This window comes from Symphodus melops, assembly GCF_947650265.1.
Source record: "Symphodus melops genome assembly, chromosome: 11".
Lineage (NCBI taxonomy): Eukaryota > Metazoa > Chordata > Actinopteri > Labriformes > Labridae > Symphodus > Symphodus melops.
The window spans coordinates 21,678,568-21,700,663 of NC_136701.1; the positions used below are offsets into that span (position 1 = coordinate 21,678,568).

Here is a 22,096-nt window from a genome sequence, read left to right on the forward strand (position 1 = left end):
GCGGCACCCTTTCTCCAGTCCTCCCCATTAATCCACACCACAGACATCTTGGCCCACTGTCTCGTCTCTCCCTCAACGTGCACTCAAGGCTCTCAAAGTCTGGGCCGTTTCAGCAGAGAGTGCCTGAGCATTTTTCAAAGGCCATGAGGCCCACTGCTGAACATGCTTTTTACTGTACAGACAGACTAGTATATCACGTCTCCTTCCCACTTTAAATACCACTGATTAGAAGACAGCATCCCATTCAAAGCAGAGGTCATATCAGGATAAGCTGCACTCCAGTCCTCACTCACACAGTATAAAACCTGGATGTTCAGCCATGCCTAACATTTACTTTCAATACGGCAGGAAAAACATCACAAAACAAACGGATGGCCTGCTTCAGCCGGCTCCAGCCAGCCTCAGATATGTGGCTGGCTCTTCCCTGTTTGAGCTAGTTTCTAAAGACACTGAAGACGATGGCCCCGTGGTCAGAAACTAAATCCATAAAAACTGGCTTTGTGTGATTGATTTGACGGACGATTTAGGAGTTCCTTTTATTAAATCTAATTCTTTTTATATAAGGCATACCTAAATCCATATTGTAAAATTATTAGATGCAACTAGTTTTGGTACTGCTACTATATATCGAAATGCTGCACATTATGTGCTTAGTTTTTCTTTTGTGATTTCCCGATGTCCTCGCTGTGTATTTGTGAAAGGTGAGATTAATGTTCATCAGGGTTGGAAAACTCTTAATTCAATATTATACAACATGATAGAATATATTACAATACTCCTAAACCTGGAACACAGTGTGTGCCATACAGAGGTGTAATATGAAGTGATTTTATACTGGAAACATGCTTTTACAGTGATAGCTTCTGCTAAATGCTAAAGTGACATTTTTCTACAAAGCAGCTCAAAATCCCGTCAGTCAGCTTCAATTTCCACCTCACACTTAAAACTCCTTTCAAATGAGCACTAGTGAGTCTCGTGCATCACTCTAGTGAGGAGCACATTTTTGCTTCATGTCCATACAATGGGTAGCGATTGTCATGTTTGACTCTGTGGGCAGTGAAGTCCATCCATTGCTGAGGAGTGCAACTCTCTCTGCAGTCTGTTTGACCCCGCTGTCTTCTTCCACTCTCAACAACCTCAAGTTGTGTTCATGTTACCTGGATTAATATGAAGTATTGACACGGGGCAAATTGCTGTGAAAATCTGATTAGAGCACCTTTTTTTGTCCAAATTCTATCATCTATATTTGGGGCTAACATATCCGTTATTGGATGAGTAAAATCAAGACGATGATATTAGCCTTTATTCATTTGCTGCTTTGGGTCTCTCAATCGGAATAAAAGGGAAGATGTCAGAACAAGTCGTAAGATTGTGAAGTAAATTTGCTGGCATTAATTTCGATGAATCCTTTTACCTAGATCCAGAGCTACAAAAAAAAGCACATGCTATCCTGAGTGACCACACTCACGCCCTTTATACACACTGCTGCCATGACAGACTGTTTTTCCACGGCACCTTTGGTCTCCTCAAGACCGTGATCATCATAATACGTCACGATAATCCCACAAGCAGAACTAATGTATATTTGCAGTGCAATTTGCGGATATTTCGTCTTTTTTTTTATACTGCTGTCAACTTCTTCTCTGGTCTATTAACTTCAGTAGACATTACGAGGGCTGGGAATCGTTGGGCGTCTCACTATTCGATTCAATTTCGGTTCTTGGGCTCACGATTCGATTGAGAATATAATTTCAATTCATGAATTCAAAGTCTACTTAAGTCATCTGGGAGACTGGCTGAATTTCTTGCTGCTTCATTTGGCATTTTACTGAGTGACAGAGTTAGCCCCAGCACTGAGCAGGAAGTGACTGATTAGTCCAACAAAAAAATCTGGCGATTTTGAGAAGTTTTTAATCAATTTAAAATCTCAGAAGATAAGAAATGTTTTTTTTTAATTTTTATTCCTCCTTCAGACATTACAGTAATGATAAGTGCCACTATCATGAGTCATAATCATGTGAGTCAAATGGTCAGAAAATGGGTTTCAATTATAATATCACCTGATGTTAGCCAGTCAATAAATAAAGGGAAATAAATGAAAATATTTTGAGTTGTTACTTTCTGACTTTCAACATGAAAATTATCGTAATAGAAAAACATAAGTTCAATTTTTCCTTATATAAATACTTCTAGTTTGGTAGTACTTCCATTTTTTAACAACACAGCAGTAAAACGTTTTCACCAGACGCAGACAAAACACAACGTAAGATCCATCATGGGTGGCCTGCTGCTTCTTCACATGCTTTATGCACAGGGAGTTAAGAAAGGAGCGAGCACAATGACTTAGCAGGGGTAAAGCTGTAGGACGGAGGAAAAGATCTAATTACTCTATTAATTACTTAATTTCTTTTCATCTGCTGGATTCACTGGCTTGAACTAATCACGGCCAAGAATGCGGCCAAATGCTCAATATTAACACATCTTCCGTGACAGGAGGAAGAGTGTGGGTCTAGGAGAGGATGAAAGAATGAGCTTTGCAGGAGCATTTCAGCCATTAATGCTGTCAGACTTGCAAAGGAAGAAGCTCAACATGAATATCAAGGTGGTGGTGGTGTGGGGGGGGGGACTCACGTTCTTCTTTCTTTGTGCAGAGCACCTGTTCTTTACTGAAATGCAGGCAGTGCAGGTATATTACAAAAGTATTTTCAGATATTCCAGGGTAAAAAGATCCCAGGTGGATCTGAGTTTCCCCTCAATCATCCTTCTTTGAAATGAGGCTGAAGTTAATTTTTCCAGCAGTGCTTAGAAATAGCCCACAGAGCCTCATCAACCTCCCTCCTCTCCTGCACATTTCTTTCTTTCTATCACTCTCCACTCCTGCCATCTCAGACCCTTCTTTCCCCTCCCTCCTCTCTCTCTCTCTCTCTCTCTCTCTTGCTTTCATTCATTCACTTTAATTTTGAACTCTGCGCTGGTAGACAGGCAGAGAGGGTAGCTCCATGGTTACCTGGCACCAGGCCATCTCATTACACTGCCAATTGATTCTGGCCTGCCGCCACGTCCGCTGCCCCCCATCCCCCCTCCCCCCTGTACACACACACACACACACACACACACACACACACACCATCCACCATCTCTGCAAACCAGACTGTCTGCAGCAAAGAAGATTTCAGAACTCACAGGAGGGAGAAGCAAACAGATTCACTCACGTACTCTGCGTACTCGTGCACTGCTGCACAAACTAAGAGCTCAAGCATGAGATCCAGTCCTGAAGAATATTAATTATAAAAGGATACCTCTGACATTTCAAACTTTTAAAAGGTGGATCCTATCAAGATGATTAATTGAATCACCAATTCGATTTTAGTTCTAGCCAAAGTCAAAGCTTGTTTCTCAAGGATAAAGAGATGAGCTGTGAGCAAGAAAAAATCCCTCTACAGGGTGCAAAAAGTCCTGACCATTAACACCATAGATAATTAAAAAAAAAATAATAATAATAAAAAAAAAAATAATAAAAATAATAATAATAATAAAATCTAAATATGTTTTCCTTTTCAGGTCACTTTGAACTTGATTTTATATGTCAGGCCATCAACTACTGAATTCTGTTGACGGAGGGTGGGTTTTACTTTGTTAATAATTATGGTTTTTATGGAACTTATATTCTCAGTTTCCTGTTGTCACTTGGTGCAGGCCTACTATAGTAATTGCGTTTTGAACCTGGCTGTGAAACGCAGTTTCCCTTTGATGAAAAGAGTTAAAGTTGAAAGTTGCTCGTAGAACGTATTTTTAATCATGGTTAAACTTTAAATGTGTTAAAAACAAGCTAGTATTTTATGTTAATGGTGACCTTTCCTGCAGGTCATGACTGCAGAAAACAGCTTTAGGATCTCAAATTTACAAAAAAAAAACCCAACAACAACAAAAACAACAACTAAGACATACCCACATCCACTCTTGAAGTGATGTTTTGAAACCTGGATTTGGGTTCACTGCAAGCTCAAAGCTGCTATTGGACGTCTTTGTCCATATTTAACACAAAGGCCTTTTCACACATGCAGTATAAACTCCTAAAAATGTCCTCGATCTTTGGCATTGGGCTGTATGTTTGGAAGCAGAAGGCCAAATTCTTCAGCACAACTTAGTCCAGAATTTTGTCCTGCCAAACCCTCAAGGAAAAAGGTGAGTGGATGTGGGAAAGCAGCAGGTAATATTTAGTCAAATTCAACAGGAGTGTGCGACCGGAGCACGATGTTGGATCTTGGTGCACATGTAATGAAGGTGCTTCAGTCTCTTTTTTCTGTTGATACTGTGAATCTAATTCCACCGAACATTTATGTAAAGGCAACTTCACATCAATAGAAAGTGCCCGTTATTGTGCATTTCTTCCTGTGACACATGTCCCACTCTTCTCTGTCTCAGTGGCATACTGATTTAAGTTCTGGCTTAACAACAAATCCTACTATTGTAACTGACTCTAAATAAAATCCCTTATTAGGCTTTTTAGAGCTAACACTATAAAGTTCAAACGTCTGGCTCCAGACCCAGGCCTACATATTTTACTCTGTGACATATTTCATTGCAGTTGTAGGCCAAAGAAACTCTCTGTAGTCTCCTGATATCTCGAGTGTCTGCTTTACATCATTTGTGCTGCTTGGAGCCAAAGAAGTCCGGATCGATGTCTAATGACTCATCTTGCCCTGTGACTCTTCCAGTGGTAGAGATTGTATGGCAGGTTTCACGGCTTCATCTAACAGAGCATCTGTCTAGGTACAGTTGGAGCTCGCCTTCCCTTCTGCTGCTGCTGGCAGATGCAGGGGTCATGGCCTCATGGTCACCAGGGATTTGAGGGGATCAGGAGTCAAATGGATCATAAATCCACATGACAGTGTTTCTACTGTGACTTCAACATCCCCATAACTCCATTCATTCATAATTTGGATGGAAGAGTGAAAGGCAGGTCAGGGTTTTGTAGTGTGAAAAAAATGTTCTCAAGACAGTTTTGAGTGTTGGACAATGACCAATGACTCATTTCTTAAAGGTTCAATTACATCTGTGAATCTCTTTATATGGATGTATAGATGCAGGCAAGTTGCTGCAGACACTCTAAATGAAAGGCAAGGGAAACACTGCCATTTGATATGTGACTGACTGAGCTAATGAAAGGTGACAGAGCCATTACATATTTGATCTTCTATAACAGATTTGTCATTTTCATAAACACTAGTATTACTTGGGTTTGAACTCAAAAAGGTATTTTCATGGTACAGATTTTCAACTAAAAACTGAAGAAGAAAAAAAGATACAGCTTTATGTGTGCATGTTGTTGTCATTCATAGAGAAGGCTGAATTTAATAAGTCCATACTTGGAGTGCACCCTAAAACATCTGCAAATCAAACTCAATCAAAGGGTGCTCTTGTCTTCAATTCAAGTGAATCCACCTAATTTGAGATTGAGCACTGAAATGGTTGTCACCGTTTCTGATCAGATGATGTATTTATTACAGCAGAGTAAAGAGCATGCTACATTTTTAGCTTTTCAATCGAGGAATACTGGTGGACATTGTAGTGCTACATGTTTAGCATCAGTCCTCTGAGCTACATTATCACGTTCCAAACAACAATCTTAATTTTCTCTCAATTACTTTTTTTAGATGACCAACAGCGTACATTAAACACGTCAACACTGTTAGACTTTCACATACAGCTGGATTGATGAAGCCTATTTTTCACTGACCTTGGTCACGTCCATCTTTTTTTTCTTTGTATGCAACACTGTCATCATTTCATGTCGGGGTGACCCCGACTAAGGATTGACGTCGTTAAACTGTTTGTCTATCATCGACTGATTGTCGAATGTCTTCTTCTTTTTTCAGCTCAAAGATCCAGATTCTTGTTTGCAACACAGGAGGCAAACCAAAGTCCTGTAGCCAATTCAATCTGTACAAGTGGATACACTGCTTGTGGGGATTTCTTAATGCACACATATACTTTTTTGATTTAAAGTACGGTATATTTTCAGTTTTGCATTTAAAGTATTGCAGTTGATATTATACTGAGCTATGCTACCTGTCATGATTTATTTGCAGAGAACAGACACATCACGTTAAAATTAGACATTGGACACCCCCATATAGCTGGAATGATTCTTGAGTCATTAGCCGTGTGCGACTGTCAGTTTGGCTACTGAGGCGGACAAACCTTCCAAGATTCGACCATAGGGGTCGCCCTTAATTTCATGGCTCACAGAGAGATGACTTGTGTGCAAATGGACGTTGAAACTCCATCTTTTATTGGTAAGTTTTTATACACCTCTCCACAAAAGATTGGTTGAAATGTGTGCCTCATACAAATCTTTAACAAGTGAAAAAATAGTTATTCATCACCAGAAAAACGTAATGACATGAAACATGTCGAGTAAGAAAACGACTGGTGCACATGCAGGGAAACGTTTGAGTATAAAGTTGGTTGTATCTTTGTTAACTGTTCAAATGGCCTTCAGATATAAAACCGATGATGCCTGTCTCTACCCAAATCACTCACAATAATACGACACACATCATCTCGAACATCATGTGCCCATTTTATCAATCCATCATGTGTCCATTTTTTGGTGTGAAGACGCCAGTAAATGGGCACGTGATGAAAATGGATGGCCTTGTTCAGAGTGTGCGGGCTGCTTCGTGACGCCGCACACGCTGAACAAGGCCATCCATTTCTAGCAAGTTGCCATGAGTCAATCACACCTCCTATCAATTCATCAACCCATCCATCATCCATCTATCTCGGAACAGATCAGCACCTCTTGTGAGGAAGCACAGCATCAATGAAGAAAGGGATGGAGGAGAAAATTCTCTGCGAGTTAAGATAGTTTAGAAATGATCTCAGTAAAAAGTCATATTTACTTACTCTGCTCATAAAGTCAGAGGGGAACAAGCAGGAGAGGCTGGGGATTTAATTTATGTTGTTTCCTGTCACAAATCACTTCGTTATGTTAATTTTATTTATCCACCACTATAGCCAATAGGTTGGGAAAATTCACCTGACACTGCAGAAAAACACCAGACAGGTGCTAACATCCAGCCCTGAGAAAACACAAACTCCCACAAAAACTATATATGTTATAGGAAATGGTGACTTTGGAAATGACACTCTGATATCCATGGAAAAGGAAAAGGCAGTGTAGACATTTTCTTGTCTCCCAAAAATGAAGGGTTACAGATGAGCCTCCCCACTTTGGGGCCCCTTTCCTGTACATGCATAGGGGTTGTTTAAGGACACAGTGAACCAGGCTACCCGATCTAGGGAAGGGGCCAGGCAAGGGGAGCAGTGACGGCCAAGTGGAAGAAACTCTGATGGAATCCTAGAGCTCGAGCTGCTGGCTCAAAGAAGGAGGGAGTGGAGAATGCTGCAAGACAGCGACAGGATTGGCTAATGTAAAAACCAGAGGCAGGACCAGTAAAGGAGGAGAGTAGATTAGAGCGTCAGCACAGAAAAAAAAAAAAGAATAAAGATGAATGTGAGGGGCGGGTTGTGCAAGTGTCTTCCAATATTGCAATTTTTTAAATGAATCAAGCAGCATTTTGTGACTGCTATAACTCAGCAGTCTGCAATGTGTAGCATAATACTCTAAAGGCAATTAACAAGTTTTCTTCAACTTTGTTTTTAAAATGGAAAGCAAGTTTGAATTTGTTCAGTTCTTGAGAGTAAACATCACACCTGCAGATTTATGGGACCCGCCGCACATTTGCTCCCTTTTTCGCCCCCATCTCCATTTTCTCCCTCCTTGTAACCTCGTCTCCCCAAATCCTGTCTCCCAATCCTCTGTCGCTCCCCTTTCTGTGTGAGTGTGTCTGGATCCTGCTGGAGAGGCTTTGTCTGTGAACACTGGAGCCCGGACCGGCCCACAGGGGCCAGATCCATGAATACCCACACTGTGAGAGCCGCTCTTTCTCTTCACACCACTTTCTCTATTGGAATGCCTGAGCAGTGAGGTAAGAAATGTGCGCACGCGCAGCCATGTGTGCACACACACACACATATGCATACAGTACACACACATTTTCTCACTTTCTCGGCCTTACACACACGCACACGCACACACACATACACCGCACTCTACACACAAACTGAGTGAGTCATGCGGTGATGAAAAGCCAGTGTTTTGTGTGTGAACCCTCTCACCCTGGACTCACATCCTGAGAGCCTTTCTCCTCCATCAGTCCCTGCCAAGCTCTCCCTCTAATTAAAGACCATCGGGTCCAATAGCATTGGCCCAGACCATGCCCCAACCCCGGCTCATGGAGGTCCTGAGCAGAGCAGGGTCTATGTGGAATGTGAATGACTGCGGTGATTAACAACTTCTCAGGGTTTCTAATTCCACACTTAATGGTGTGCTTGGCCACAAGAATCTGCCAGCTTCACAGAGAGCAGCTCTAATGTATAGACTGCAGCCGACAAGACGAGGCCCACATAAACATCTCAAAACATCGCCCCCCCATAGACTTTAATGGGGTTCGATCTGTTTCTAAATCAACAACGGTACTGCACAGAAAGAGCAAATCTCATCACTGAAAAACAAACAAAAAGAGCAAACGTTTTGTTTTTTTTGTCTTTGAGGGCCAATTAAGGGAAAATGAAGAATTTGCCTGACTAATTTATTGAGTTAGTGCCTGCACCTTTCTCTAAAGCAGATTTCAGTCTATTGTTTTCAATACTACAATGGTGTCAATCAGGTAACATTGAGAGTAATTAAAGCAAATGGAAAGGTACAAGAGACCGCTCACTTTCTGTTTTTATTTTAGCTGTTATTATTATATTCGCACCAGGGCTTCCATATGTGCTAGACCTATGAATGAGAAGGGATTGTTTTGACTATATGTAAGAATCAACAAGTGGGCTTGTGAAATCAAATTTCAACCAATTAGTCACAATTTGGAAAAGAGAGCACAACGATACTAAAACATACCAGAGCAAATCGAGTCTATGAGTCAAAAAACGATCGTCTTCAGTGAATTTTGAAAACCTGGTAGGACCTGCTGATCAAAGGAAAATGTTAAAAGGACAATATATTAAAAATGCTCATCATATATGACATGACATCATGGCTACAGGTGAAAGGTCGGAGCAGCAGAGTGCCCGGACAGCTCTCACCTGATAGCATTGCTCTAACTCTCCCAGTCCTCCTGTCTCTCTTTTGTTTCTGCTATCACAAAAGGCAGAATGTCCATTAATAAACAAATTCATTATTTAAATAACTCTGCCGGGTGATGATGAATGAAGAGTTTGATTGAGCTGCACATGATCAAATGATCCTCGATGAGAGCACAACAAATCCACAGGAAGATCAAATAGCTTCTATATCTTCATAAATGCATTAAAGAGAATACGAGATGTGCAACATTTTATGCAAAAAAAAGCTCACAGGAGAGGCGCTCTGTTTTCTGTTAAGCCCTCATGCAAGGTTACTCTTTATGAACGTACATCCTGTTTATATGTTCAAAGCTACTCTGACTGACTTTTTATCGCGCCAAACGTGGCTGTCAAATAAATCACTGACTGTGAATCCTTGCTGTGAAAAATGATAAACACACTCAGGATAGTTTCAGCAGCCTGCTGTTAATCACCTCGTACGACAATGAACTGGTGCCAGTAGATTTAGAGCTCACGACTCTCCAGAAATAATCAACCGTTTTGACCCGAGGGGTCGAGTTTGTTATTGTAGGAAGTGGCATCAGTCTCAACTAAATCTTGAGAAGAATTGGAGTGTGACCGGCCTCTGACCCTCGCACAGTCAGACGCTGTTTTTAACTGATGTTGAGTTTTAGTGATAGCCGTTATCTGTAGATATGAGCCTTTCACTGACTGATGTGGTCTGCACTGCTTAAGCCTACACATTTCTGTTTGTCTGCAGTAACGTAGTGGTTTGTTGGCGCGTGGCGGCCTGGGTTCAAGTCCAATCTGTGGCTACTTCCTCACACATTGTTCCCCACTCCTTCTCTCTCTCTCTCTCTCACTAATTTTCAACTCTGTCCACTGTCTTTATAATAAAGGCACAAAAAGCCCAAAAGTGCATTCATCACCTTAAGAATGTCATGCTCGCCTTGGTAGCTCACGTGAGAAATAAATACGAGCTAAATAAAATGATAAAAAAAAACATTTATCTTTAAAGTTATTCATTTAGAATTGATTCTTTCTTAAATGCTTTATTCAATTTAGATCATTTGAAGATAATATTGTCTATGTTTTCAAATGAGATTTTTCATTGTTTTTCTTTTAAAGTACTTTCAACTTACTTTTACATTGGCTTGGCTCTTGGCTCAGACAGAGGAATTAATACCAAGAATAATAAAACAACAATTAATAATAATAATAATAATAATAATAATAATAAAACAGTATTGGAATCAGGTATCAGCTAAATATTTTTTTAAGATGGGAATGAGCATCTGCTCTGATTTTTTAATTAGGCATCTCTGTGCTCTTGTCACAGCAGACTGCCTCTTTGGGTTAACCCAAATGAAGGCTTGATCCTCCTCCTCCTCAGACAGCAGGCGGTGACGTCACACACACAGCCTCCACTAAGTGTCTGCAGTCTGTGGTCGCGCCTTTCACTTACAACAAGGTATCCCTTTTCATTTTGGGCATCTCTCTCTGGAAGCTGCGTCGATGAGACACTTCAATAAACAAATAGCAGGGCACTCTGGTTTGGAAAAGGCCAAATATTACACACACACACATTACCAGACTGTTACACATGTCTGATGCAGAGGAGGGAAAGGACAAGCTATGAGCTAAATCAACGAGATGGCAGCAATTAATCTGAAAACACAGACTCGAAAATAAGTGGAAATTCACTTTTGAAACTAGTGACAATAAATGTACGACGCTTACAAAATAAACTGTCATAAAGATCCCTGCGTCGTGTTTTTTTTATTATCAAATATTGATATATGTAGCATTCATCTGATATATTATTTTTTGCTCTGAATATATGGACTATAATAATCAGGAATACAGTAGTTGTAGCAGATCAGAAGGGGAATCTTTCAGATGGATTATAAATTTGTGTTCCTTGCGTGTGTGTGTGTGTGTGCGTGTGTGTGTGTGTGTGTGTGTGTGTGTGTGTGTGTGTGTGTGTGTGTCTGAGCGTGTATAGTATGAAAGCAGATGCATTATCAGACAGGTAATTGGTCATCTTGATCGCTGGTTGTGCAGGTGCTCCCAGATGACAGTCAACCATAAATCATCTTTTCTTTTTTTCCACCAGCCACACTGCAGGATTTCTTGGTTGCCCTATCATCTGTGTTAATAGCTTTTCCTTTCAGCAGTCTGTCGGGGGCATGATGCCAGTTTTCTTCAACTTTATTTTATTTAGTTTGGAGGTTAAGAAATGACTTTAATTGATTTTGTGATCTTCCACGTTGCCGGCAGAAGAACATGTACGTGTAGGGCTAAAAAAAAAAGAAAGGGTCTTGCTAGCAGAAAAGTTAAATGCTTTTTTTAAAATATAGTCCACATTTAGACTGTTGTAGTTAGTTTTTTTCAATTTGTATATATTATATTATAAGTACTCTAAAACGACACAACGATTGCTTTTAGGAAGATGGGTTGATTGTGTATTTCATGAGACAGCTGGCTCATTTAAAAGTCTTTTGTGGTCCTGTAAGTTTGGTGAGTAGTTTTGGGTGAAGTAGGCAGCTTTAATGAATTCGTGGCTTGATTGATGGATGACCTGTTGTGCTACTCATTCTGACAGGAACAAACAGCAGGACTGTTCAGCTTGAATTCAAAGTTGAAAACATATAAAACAAGAGAGTAAACAATGCGTCTTGCTTTGAGTGTTCTGCAGGTTCCGGGTCACCAGCAGGTGAGGATAATCACAGGCCGACATGAAATATCAGCGTTCACATTATCTCCGATGTCAGATGAGTTGGAGTGTTTGGTTCATATGATAGTATTCACTCTCACGTTTTCTATCCATTTAACTGTAAAGTCAATCTGAACATGGTGTCAGCTGGATTACTCTGATCTTTAAAGCTAGCTTAACGGCTTATTTGCTTTACTCTGTTTACAAACACCTGATAAGAAGATTTGATTGAAAGTGGTGTAACTGGACTGAGGGACGTCTGTGTTTGACTCAGCACACTGACAAACGAAATCCAACGTCACCCTGTCAAACGTTGTGTCTACAAACGGCGGTGTCTCTCTTTTAACTTGGAGCTAACTGAACAGGTAAAAACATGATATTGTTTGTATTCCACCAAGTTTTAGCGTCAGCTTCTATAAAAAACAAAACATGTATTAACTATCATCTATTAACAGGCAGAAGTCCAAAATGTTTGATAGGAAGATGTTTTAACCATCAAGCCGTCGTAGAGCAGGCACAGTGTTAAGAGACGATGTCATCTTTAACTCATTCTGAATATTAAAGAAAAAAAGGACAACATATTCAGTCTATTAGAGGCTTCTATTAAATGTGATCAAATCGTTTCAACTCCAACAATGGTTGTATTATGAAATATTGGGTATTTAACTTTCATGCTGTTTGCTTGATGGGGTTACCGGTACAAAAAGCGAGGTACATACAGTATATATTGGGATATTAACCTTTTTATACATGTTGTTTTTCATAATAAAGACACGACTCAAACAGCTGATTAGTGTCACTGTCCTCTTCTTCAACTGTGGGTCACTAGTTTAGAGAAATGACTCGACACTGACTCTTCCGCTTTCCTTTGAAAGCGATGAATCAGAAAAGTCATCGAGGTGTGTCTTTCTAGAACCACCGGGGACGTGATTCAGAACAGTGCAAAGACATTATGAGCAGGAAAAATACCCGAATTTCATCAATCAAGGAACAGATTTTTGGATCTGTGTGTTTGTGTGTGCTTACACCCTAAGGGTGTGTAGACACTGCTGCGGTTTCCTGAACTATTGTGTCCGTCTGATGACTCACATTGCACTTTCACTCGTGGTAAGCATGAATCACATCCCTGACCACAACCACATGAACTCCAACACACACACACACACACACACACACACACACACACACACACACACACACACACACACACACACACACACAATCAGGAAGAATCTATCACACTCCCCGTCGTAGTCTTGTGCAGTGATGAGGACGAGAGACACAGACCCATCCAAGTCTTCACAATACAGAACGCTGCTTAGCGTTTCCAGAACAGAGACGTACAACCGAAAAAAAGACACACACACACACACGCACACACTCGCACATCCCAGTGTGAGTCATGAACTAAGGCTGTGATGCTGCAGGGGAGGGACACATGCAGACAGTGGGCAGACAGACAGTGGTGTGCAGCCTCCCTCCTCAATGAGACTCCAACATAAGCGGCATTCATGAATCACTTTTTCAAACTTCAATCTAAATAAAGCTGAAACGAGGATGTTCAACAAACTGTTTTGTTTCGGTAACTCAAATTTTGGCCTTTTTTTCAAACACTGAGGTGTGACATCACAATGTCTTGTAGCTTCAAGGAACACAAAGAATATGCTTTATAAGGAGCCTGTTACAGCATTTTGTGCAGACGGTATCTTTAATATTTCTCATGGATGGACGGATTGTGCCAAACAGGGCTAATACTGGTATAGGAGTAAATGACTCTAAAGCAGTTTGCTTGCCTGCTTTCCTCGCTGCCGCACCTGTTGGTTTGCCGTGATAACTGGTCTCATCGCTTGTAGTCTGAGGGGGGGTCCAAAACGGCTGTGGGGTAAGCTTTGAATTACATATTGCTCCTTTTATGCACATTGACAACTGAAATGTGTCTGTCAACGGGGTAAGCATCGTCTGTGACCAAATCTGAAGGTTATTTGAGTTTGATTTAAATTTTAGAATTGAATTATTGGCTATAAACTGATCAGTCTATTATTATTCTTTTATGTAGTGCCAAATCCCCCCCCCCCAAAAAAAAAAAAAAAAAAAAAAAAAAAAACCTCTAACATAGACAGTGCTCTTGATAACAAGTCATAAACATGTGTCCATCTGGTGCAGTACATGGTAAAGCTGTGCAGCGACTCATTGAAGCTCACACTCTCATCTATGCGTTACACTGCACAGGAACATCAGCCCGGGGGGAAAAGTGACATCTACGTACACTGATAGAGAGCTCCTCTGTTAGCCGTCTGCTGCTGTCTGGCTAGCATTAAGTTTGCAGCAGTGAACACAGCACTGCCACACAGTGTCCAACAAAGACATAGGCTGGGATAGGATGGGTCAATTATACAGCAGAAAAAGATGGACCTCTTTCTCAGCACTTCTACCAATCTGCTCCTCTTCCTCTCCTCAATAAAAGCCCAGATTGCTGTCAGACTGACTTGAATGAGCATGTGGGTGTCATTCGTGTTTGTTGTGCAAGACAATCAGATGATTCTTTGTAAGATCAAGGTGAGTTGAGGGACAACAGTCAGATTATAGACAAAGGAGATGGAAATGAAAAAGTGAATAAGTGGGGGAGAGACGAACGATCCCCTCTTGAATTTGTCTTCCTTTGTCCTCCCTTGAAATCAAAAGGAAGAATACCCTGCAGGCAACCAAGGTCATCTACCACATCAGTGACCTGAGTTGGTAGGAGAGTTGTTGCTGATGGTAGGCCTGATTTTAATCACAGTGTAAAAGTAATTACATGTATACAAGGAGAATCATTTCTACTGTAATACAGAAATGTTGAGTTTCTGTCACGAGACTGAAATGTTACTAAAGCCAAATACTGAACACTGTGACTTTTTAAAATGCAGAAGTACAGCACACACAGAAAATTCCCTCTTTGAATATAATCTTACTGCACTTACTCTTTTTTATTTTTTTTACAACTCTTTTTTTCTTACGACTGCTTTCTTTGCTGCAGTGCTCTCTGATTGGTTAAGCACATGTGTCAAATCACTCCAACGCCGTCACGATTAGCCGTGCGATTGGCTGGCACTCGGACCCCACTCCACCCCCACCAATCACCAACCAATACTGTGGCGTAGATGAGTGGGCAAGCAGATGTGTGCATCAGGTGGGACTGCGCTTGTAAAAGAGGAGGAGGAGGAGGAGGAGGAGGAAGAGGAGGAGGAGGAGGAGGAGAAAGTAGGGGCCATCCCAGGTAACAGAGAGGCAGAATGGGGACAGTGGAGCAAGTGGATGTCTTTCACTACCCTTGATTTTCAGTCAGTTAGTCAAGTGCAAGCGAAGGCTAAAGGATGTGTGCCTCGTTTGTGTTTGTGCTGTATTAAGCAGAATGTGTCGTGTACAACAAGAATCATCAAAACGGTAAAACTAGGCCATCTGAGGATAAAGTATTTTAAGGAAAAAGGGATTTTGAAAAGCTGTTCATTTAAGCTTACTCTGAGGGTTTATCTGCCTTATGATGATCACAGGCGAGGGGTCATACCAGTCCATAATAGGAAGAGAGACATGTTTAAATCGAATACACTCTTTTAAGATAAGTCAAAGTCGTGGCCTCGCTGAAGTCTCGTTCGTTCCTCTCAGACTGCACAGACTCTCTCCAGACACACTTCAGGGCAGTACATCGAGGCTCGACAGTGGGCCAGCGTTGCACAGAGACACAGAGACCTCACGATGACACCGTGGTGAAAATAAATACAAATAAATAGGTCATGCCAGCGTTGTGAGTCACTCTGCTGTACACTACTGACATAAATAGCTTCAACAACACTGAGAAAAAAAAATAAACACAAAGATGCTCACTCACACAGACTCGTATAAAGGTGGCGCGGGTCTCAACAAACTGTCCCTTTGTCACATCACACCAAACCTGGCAGCAACAACTGTTAAAAATGGGACTGGAGATTTGGGGGGTTTTGGTGCTATCACACTGTGTCTAGAGCACACACTGCAGTGGGTGTGACTTCCACCTGCAGGCCAGCTGCGGGAATTAATGCTCAAAGTCCCGACTTACCGGTTAGAACACGATGTCTTCTTTCCATGCAATACAAAATTTCATCCAGCCACCTAAGGGAGGCGAAAACAGTAATGAATGCAGCATCCGTGCAACACTAAGCTGGCCAGTTCATCAAACACTGCCTCACAACAACAATGCTTCATAACTGACTATTTCTGCAGTGGTGCTCCACATGCTTCGGAGCAGATATGAAGTCTAATATTTGTATCACAGCAAGTGTAGCTGTTTAGCAGATTGAGGTCAGGGTTTGGCTTGGCATGTTATGTAATCTGGTATATGGGCCAGAATAATAGTATTACATATGAGATTGCAGTTCAAACGGGAGTCACGCTGGTGAAAGGCAGGCTGGTGCAGACTGCGGCAGCTTCTCTGTTTTCAGGCTCGTAACGGAAAAATGTACCCCAGAGAGTAGTCTGAGGCTTTTTCTTCTTGCCTTGTTTCATTTCTCCAAACCCATCAGTTTGTGCTCACTCCCCTTTTTTTTTCACCCACACTCGGCGATTCTATTTCTTATATTGGTTTTTGTTTTTTTTCAAACTCTCTGATGTCGCTGTCTTCACAGTTTGATGCCTCCAATTCCCCATTTAGTCTCACCGTGACAAACTGCCAGACGAGCAGACAGACAGACAGACAGACAGACAGACAGACAGACAGACAGACAGACAGACAGACAGACAGACAGACAGACAGACAGACAGACAGACAGACAGACAGACAGACAGACAGACAGACAGACAGATTTTGTTCATATCTCTGTGTAGTATCTCATTAAGGTCTTGTCAATCTGTCATTGCCACTTCTGCTTTTTTTTTCTCATCACTCGAGCAGGGTGGGATATCCGCATTGGTTGCTATGGCACCAGACAGCTCCTCGTTTCCTCAGACAACGGCTAACTGTGATTGTGTCTCTGTGAGTGCATGTTTGTCCATGCACATGCATGTGTGTGTATGACACTTGCACCCATGTGAGAGGCCCCTTGTGTTTATTGAGATGAGGTAAAACAGTGAGTGTGAGTGTTAATCACCAGTGTTTACTTTTTTCTTTTCTGCAATCAATAATTACATCCATTTAATGGGCTTACAGCTGGCACTATTAAAGCTCACAGATAAATTCTAGCAGCCCTGGATTTCAGTCTATCTGCCTGTGTTCCTCATTACTCGGCATGCGACTCAATAAAACCAACATCTTTTCTAAGTCCACCTGTCATTTCTTCTATGTTAGCTCTCCAGCAGAGGGCAGTGTCTGCCTGACATTACAGATACTTTACCTTTCCAAACATGTACTGTATGTGGGATGATTAGTTTAGTCGCAGAACCTTTCTTTTCAGGAAACTATAGAGTGGCCCTGCCTTTTATTAACTTGTGTGTTTGTTGTTCATAAAAGAGATACGGAGCTGTCAAGCTTAGAGAATGAAATTCTGGATTTTTAGTGAAAAGTCGAAGAAGTTTCCAAATTGTATTTTTACAGTTTGCATGATTTTTTTCACTCTTTGCAAGAGGATAACTGAATAAGGAGGAGGTAAGTTCAAATGCCTAGTAAGAACATTTCAAAAGACAAGGCTGTCGAAACTACAAGAACTTACACCTCTGACAGCTGGGGGGGTGGGGTAGGGTTAAAGAAAGGGAGTACACTTGTCTGTCTTGATGTGCGTGTGTGTGTGTGTGTGTGTGTGTGTGAGGTATGTGCGCGTCTGTTCATGTTTGCATATGTGCATGTATGTGAGGAAGCCGTTGTGTTGGGTGAGGGAGGTGTTTTTTTTTCCACCCTGTGGGGCCTCAGGCTGGGATAGGGTGAGGCGGAGTTTGGGGGAGGCGCAGCATGGGGCGGGTTGAACTCAATGCACTGTAACAGCACTCGGGGCAGGGGGGGTCAAAGAGTCCAGCATTCCTCCAGAGCGCTGTGTGTTTACATGACTGACGCTGTGCCGGGGGGGAGGTGGCAGCCCTGCATAACTACACCATCAGATAACACTCATTGGCTGTATTTATGTTCATCATCTATCGGGGAGATAAGAATTCTTTATTCATTGTTTGAAATGTTAAAGATTTTATCTTTATCTTACCCATTCATGTACATACAGTAAATCTTGACAGTCACGGAGGCATCAAGGTAAAATTAAAGAAACAATATTCTTGCCGTCTTGTATAACCGGTCAAACCTTGTGTTTATCTAGTGATATAGGTATAGTGATAAACTGTACGCTTTCTCCTCTCACTTTGTGTCCATCGTGCACAGAGATAGTGAAGAAAAACATGTGATAACTGTATGGACTCAGTCTGATCTAAACATAGCAGTCAGCACCTGTAATGCACACATGTAGAGGCTAAAGTTTTGTTCTAATGAGTAGCAGTCGACAACACTGTTGTAAAAAAAAAAAAAAAAAAAAACTCATGTAACTGTAATTTCCAACTGATGTGTGTCAGGATGTTATGTAAATATATTGTTTTCTAAAACGCACAGAATATATGATTGAAAAGTTTAGAAATGACTCTTCACCATGAGACAAAGAAAAGTCATGAAGTTGCTGCATAAACAAAGTAAAACTAGCAGCACCCACAGAGCAGCCAAAGCCAAAGTTCCAAGTCTCCCTGTGTTGGACCAAGGGGCCAGACCTGAGCTCAGATTATCCAGGGAGGGTCAGACTAAAAAGGACCAGTTCAACCTCCTCTCAAGTGGCCAAGCTTATCAAGTTATTTATGCAGGAATAGCCTGGACTCAGCTGGGCCGGGCTGCTGGCCCCCTTTTCTGGGCTAATCTGGTCTGAACTTTGACTGTAGCTCCTCTGTGCTGCTGCTCTCACATCCCAAAGCCTCGAAGGCAGCTGGTCAGCTCCAGGGCAACACAGCAGAGATGTGGAGTGACACCCAAGCCCCGGAGAGACAGTGCTCTGACTGTACTGTGGATGAGGGAAGGGGGGGGGGGGGGGGGGGGTGGGGGGGGGGGGGGGGGGGGGGGGGGGGGGGGGGGGGTATGACCGTCAAAGGCTCCATTGTTTGATAGGCAAGCATGGTTTCACGTGCAGCGCATGATTCTCGCTGCAGGTCTGAACTGTGGTCCAGTTTGACCCAAACTGTCCGGGAGGATGTAGCTGTGGCCTCCCTGGGCAGGTTAAAGTGTAACTGTGTCCGTGTTTTCTCAGGAAAGTGTGTTTGTCTAGAGGACCAACATGGAGGCCCTTTTGTTTAACTAAGTAGTGAGGCTCGCCCTAAAAGTAAAGCTTTCTGAAACACACAGGAACCAGGTGGCCCATCTCTGTTCCATTTACTGCCAGTCAGGTACAGCTTGCATAAGTGCGAGTGACTGTTTACATTAGTGTGAAAAGCAGAACGTATTTCCGACGATTATATCTCTGTGAGATGATAAAGACACAAACGCTGAGATTTTTTTTTTTATCCATCACAATTCATTCAGCTGACAAGTCCGATGCTGCAAACGAGAGGCACCTATCTTCTGCAGAGGGAGAAACAGCTGCAACCAATTATGTCTGAACAGTGTGAGAGGTAAATGATCAGGCACCATGTGGCCCTGTTCACGGAAACTTCTGGTACTCTTCAATCTGCCATTTTCATAATTGTGGCCTTTGAGACTTTAGGTCGCAACTACTTCATACACAATTATTGTAAGATACCTCTTACCAAATCTAATTTATAAATGTTGATATTTGTAAAATAAATAATTAAATACAAACGAGACGTAATAGTATTGCATTCATTATTACTGAATTTAAAAAAAGAGGGACAGTGAACAATTGAAACAGAAGAAGAACAGGGTGGAACAAAGTGAGAGGACATAAATGTGCTAAATGCTTCAATCGTTAGCTTTAAACACTCGTAGTGTTCACAGTGTCATGAAGCAGGGTTCATGTTGATCATGTTAGCATGCTAATGCTTTGTTAGTAAGTTTAAAAAACACCAGAGGCTGAGCGACTGTCAAAAGGTTTGTAGGTATATGGATGTGAGTATCGGACACATCGACATTCTATATTCATGCTGATATTAGATGAAAATTCAGCACAGCTATTCTGAACTCCTTTCCTGCATGCACATCGGATAGTTTCAGGAAGGGGAGGGGTTCTCTGGAGGGTAGGACAATGACATTAAAATGACTGCAGAAATCAGAGTGAAATGTTTGAACTTATCCAAGATGGCAGACGAAGCAGCAGCCTCCAGTGCTATCGTGACAGTTGTTGCCTTTATATCAGACATAAAAAGAAGATAATGGAAAGAAGATCAAGTATTAAATTATGTGAAAGGGGCTGTCGTTAGTCCTGAAGGGGACTTTCTATACTTTCTATGTCTATGTCTCCATACCCCAAACTCATGACAGTACATTGAATATCTGATTAGATTAGAAAAAGTTTGAAATTCATTTAAATCAACGCACCAATGTGATGGTTGAGCATGAGAAGAATCGGCTGCAGATTCAGAGAAAAGGTACGAGACCCAGACATGTCCCAATGAGCTGCAAGATGAGGAGAAAACACAAAGATACGGAGAGAGCATTTCATCATGTATAAACAAGATCTAACTAAACATGTCAATAGATCTTACACGTTTACAGTGTGTTGTTTGCAGTGTCTCTCTGCAGCCTAGCACGATTTAAGGATGCCAAGTGCTGTCAATCAAACACAAACAACAACACAACACTGATACAAAGACAGCAGTTTAGCTTTCTCCATAAATAGCCAGATAACTCAAGACAGTGTTAAAGTGTGAAAATAGGCTCTTCAGCATGTGGAGCATACAGTGGGCAGTTTTTACTGGAAAATGCTCCAAACCAAAAAGTGAAGGAAACATCTGAGAAGTTCTCCAGGGTTTGTCTGCGGTTGACCACGAGTCACCGCCATCGCTTCTTCTTCTTTTGATTAAGCTATGTTGGATTTAAGACACCCAAGACATCAGACAAAACACATGTTCAGCAGATTGAGCTGTTAAATCTGTGCTGCACCGAGCTCAAGTGACACCGAATCAAGCTATTTCAGCACAAAGCCTATGTTAAAACTCCAGACAGAGAGAAAGAGACACGCTACAGCAAGAGAGCACATCCACTTAGTTTTGATATAAACGTATATACAGAATACATATTTACCTAAATGCTCTGCCTGAATTCACCTTCATTGTAAACACTGACAACCGCTCTGACACGAGGAGGAGGCTGTGCCCTTTGGTCAGTGAGCATGTGAGATCGCTGGCTCTGCTGTGAGCTTCAGAGAGAAGCATTGCAGAAGAGCAGGGGACACGATCTGAGCCATTGTCCGTCACTCTTTAATGCTACTTTGATTTATCTGCTGTGGTGCCTGATGGGCTGAGCAATCGGTGTTACATCGTGTGTCAAATACAACAAACCTTATGTTATGACGATTATGACGGTATAAAATCCGTGTTATCATCAGGGTTGAATGTTATTCCGGTTCAGGTAATAATATACTTTTAACGCACACCCCTGTTTCTGATTAGATTCTGTGTATAGAGAATATCTGTTTGGTTTCATAACGTTTATAATGCTGACCTGACAGAAGTTTGTGACCCTGCAGTAGACTTTGGTTTTACTTTCATGCCAGTTTGAAGTTGTATAGACTTTACTGGGTTTACCAGCGGTTCTAGACTTCCCTCAAAGAAAGCATAACTGCAGAATGACGCATGCTGATGAACATCTAAGTGTGTTATGATTAATAATCTCAGTATTCAGCCGCTCAGTATGTGATCAGCAGAAAATGCAGAGATGCTCTGCTCCGCCCTCTCACAGCAGCTGGAGTCAAGGATGAGGTGAAGAGGTTCACCCAGGGAGGGGCTCTGCAGGGGCCACTCCACACTCTACGGCTCCGTCACGTGTGTTACCTGAGGAGGATCAGGACAGCAACATCTGGATATGTTCTGAGGGCTGTAATTTTAGAAGCTCTCAGACACTCTTAATCCCTCTCAGTGTGTTGTTTATTTTGGTTCCGTTCTCTGGTCAATAGCCAGATTTCTAAGAAGCAAACACCGGGTTACTGGGACTGACACAGTGAGGCCCCCACAGAGCCCAAAATGATCAGGCTTGTAAGACCCTTGTAAACCCTCTTCAACTACAGTGAAAGCAGCTCTCTTTCCAATAATCAGATAACATATCAGTCAATAAACCTGTCTGCTTCATGCAATCCCCAGATTGAT

The 22,096-nt window shown here is 41.8% G+C and overlaps 2 protein-coding genes across 2 annotated transcripts in view; one reads left to right on the forward strand and one right to left on the reverse strand.

Moving 5' to 3' along the window:
* The window catches only part of snx19a (sorting nexin 19a), an 86,571-nt gene that overhangs the window by 54,406 nt on the left and 10,069 nt on the right, over positions 1-22,096 (reverse strand). Inside the window, exon 5 of the mRNA XM_079355527.1 lies at positions 15,945-15,997. The gene's annotated coding sequence lies outside the window, so the exon portion shown is untranslated. The remainder of the gene's footprint in view (positions 1-15,944; positions 15,998-22,096) is intronic.
* The window catches only part of LOC306831423 (carotenoid-cleaving dioxygenase, mitochondrial-like), an 86,657-nt gene that overhangs the window by 44,579 nt on the left and 19,982 nt on the right, over positions 1-22,096 (forward strand). The window lies entirely within an intron of this gene.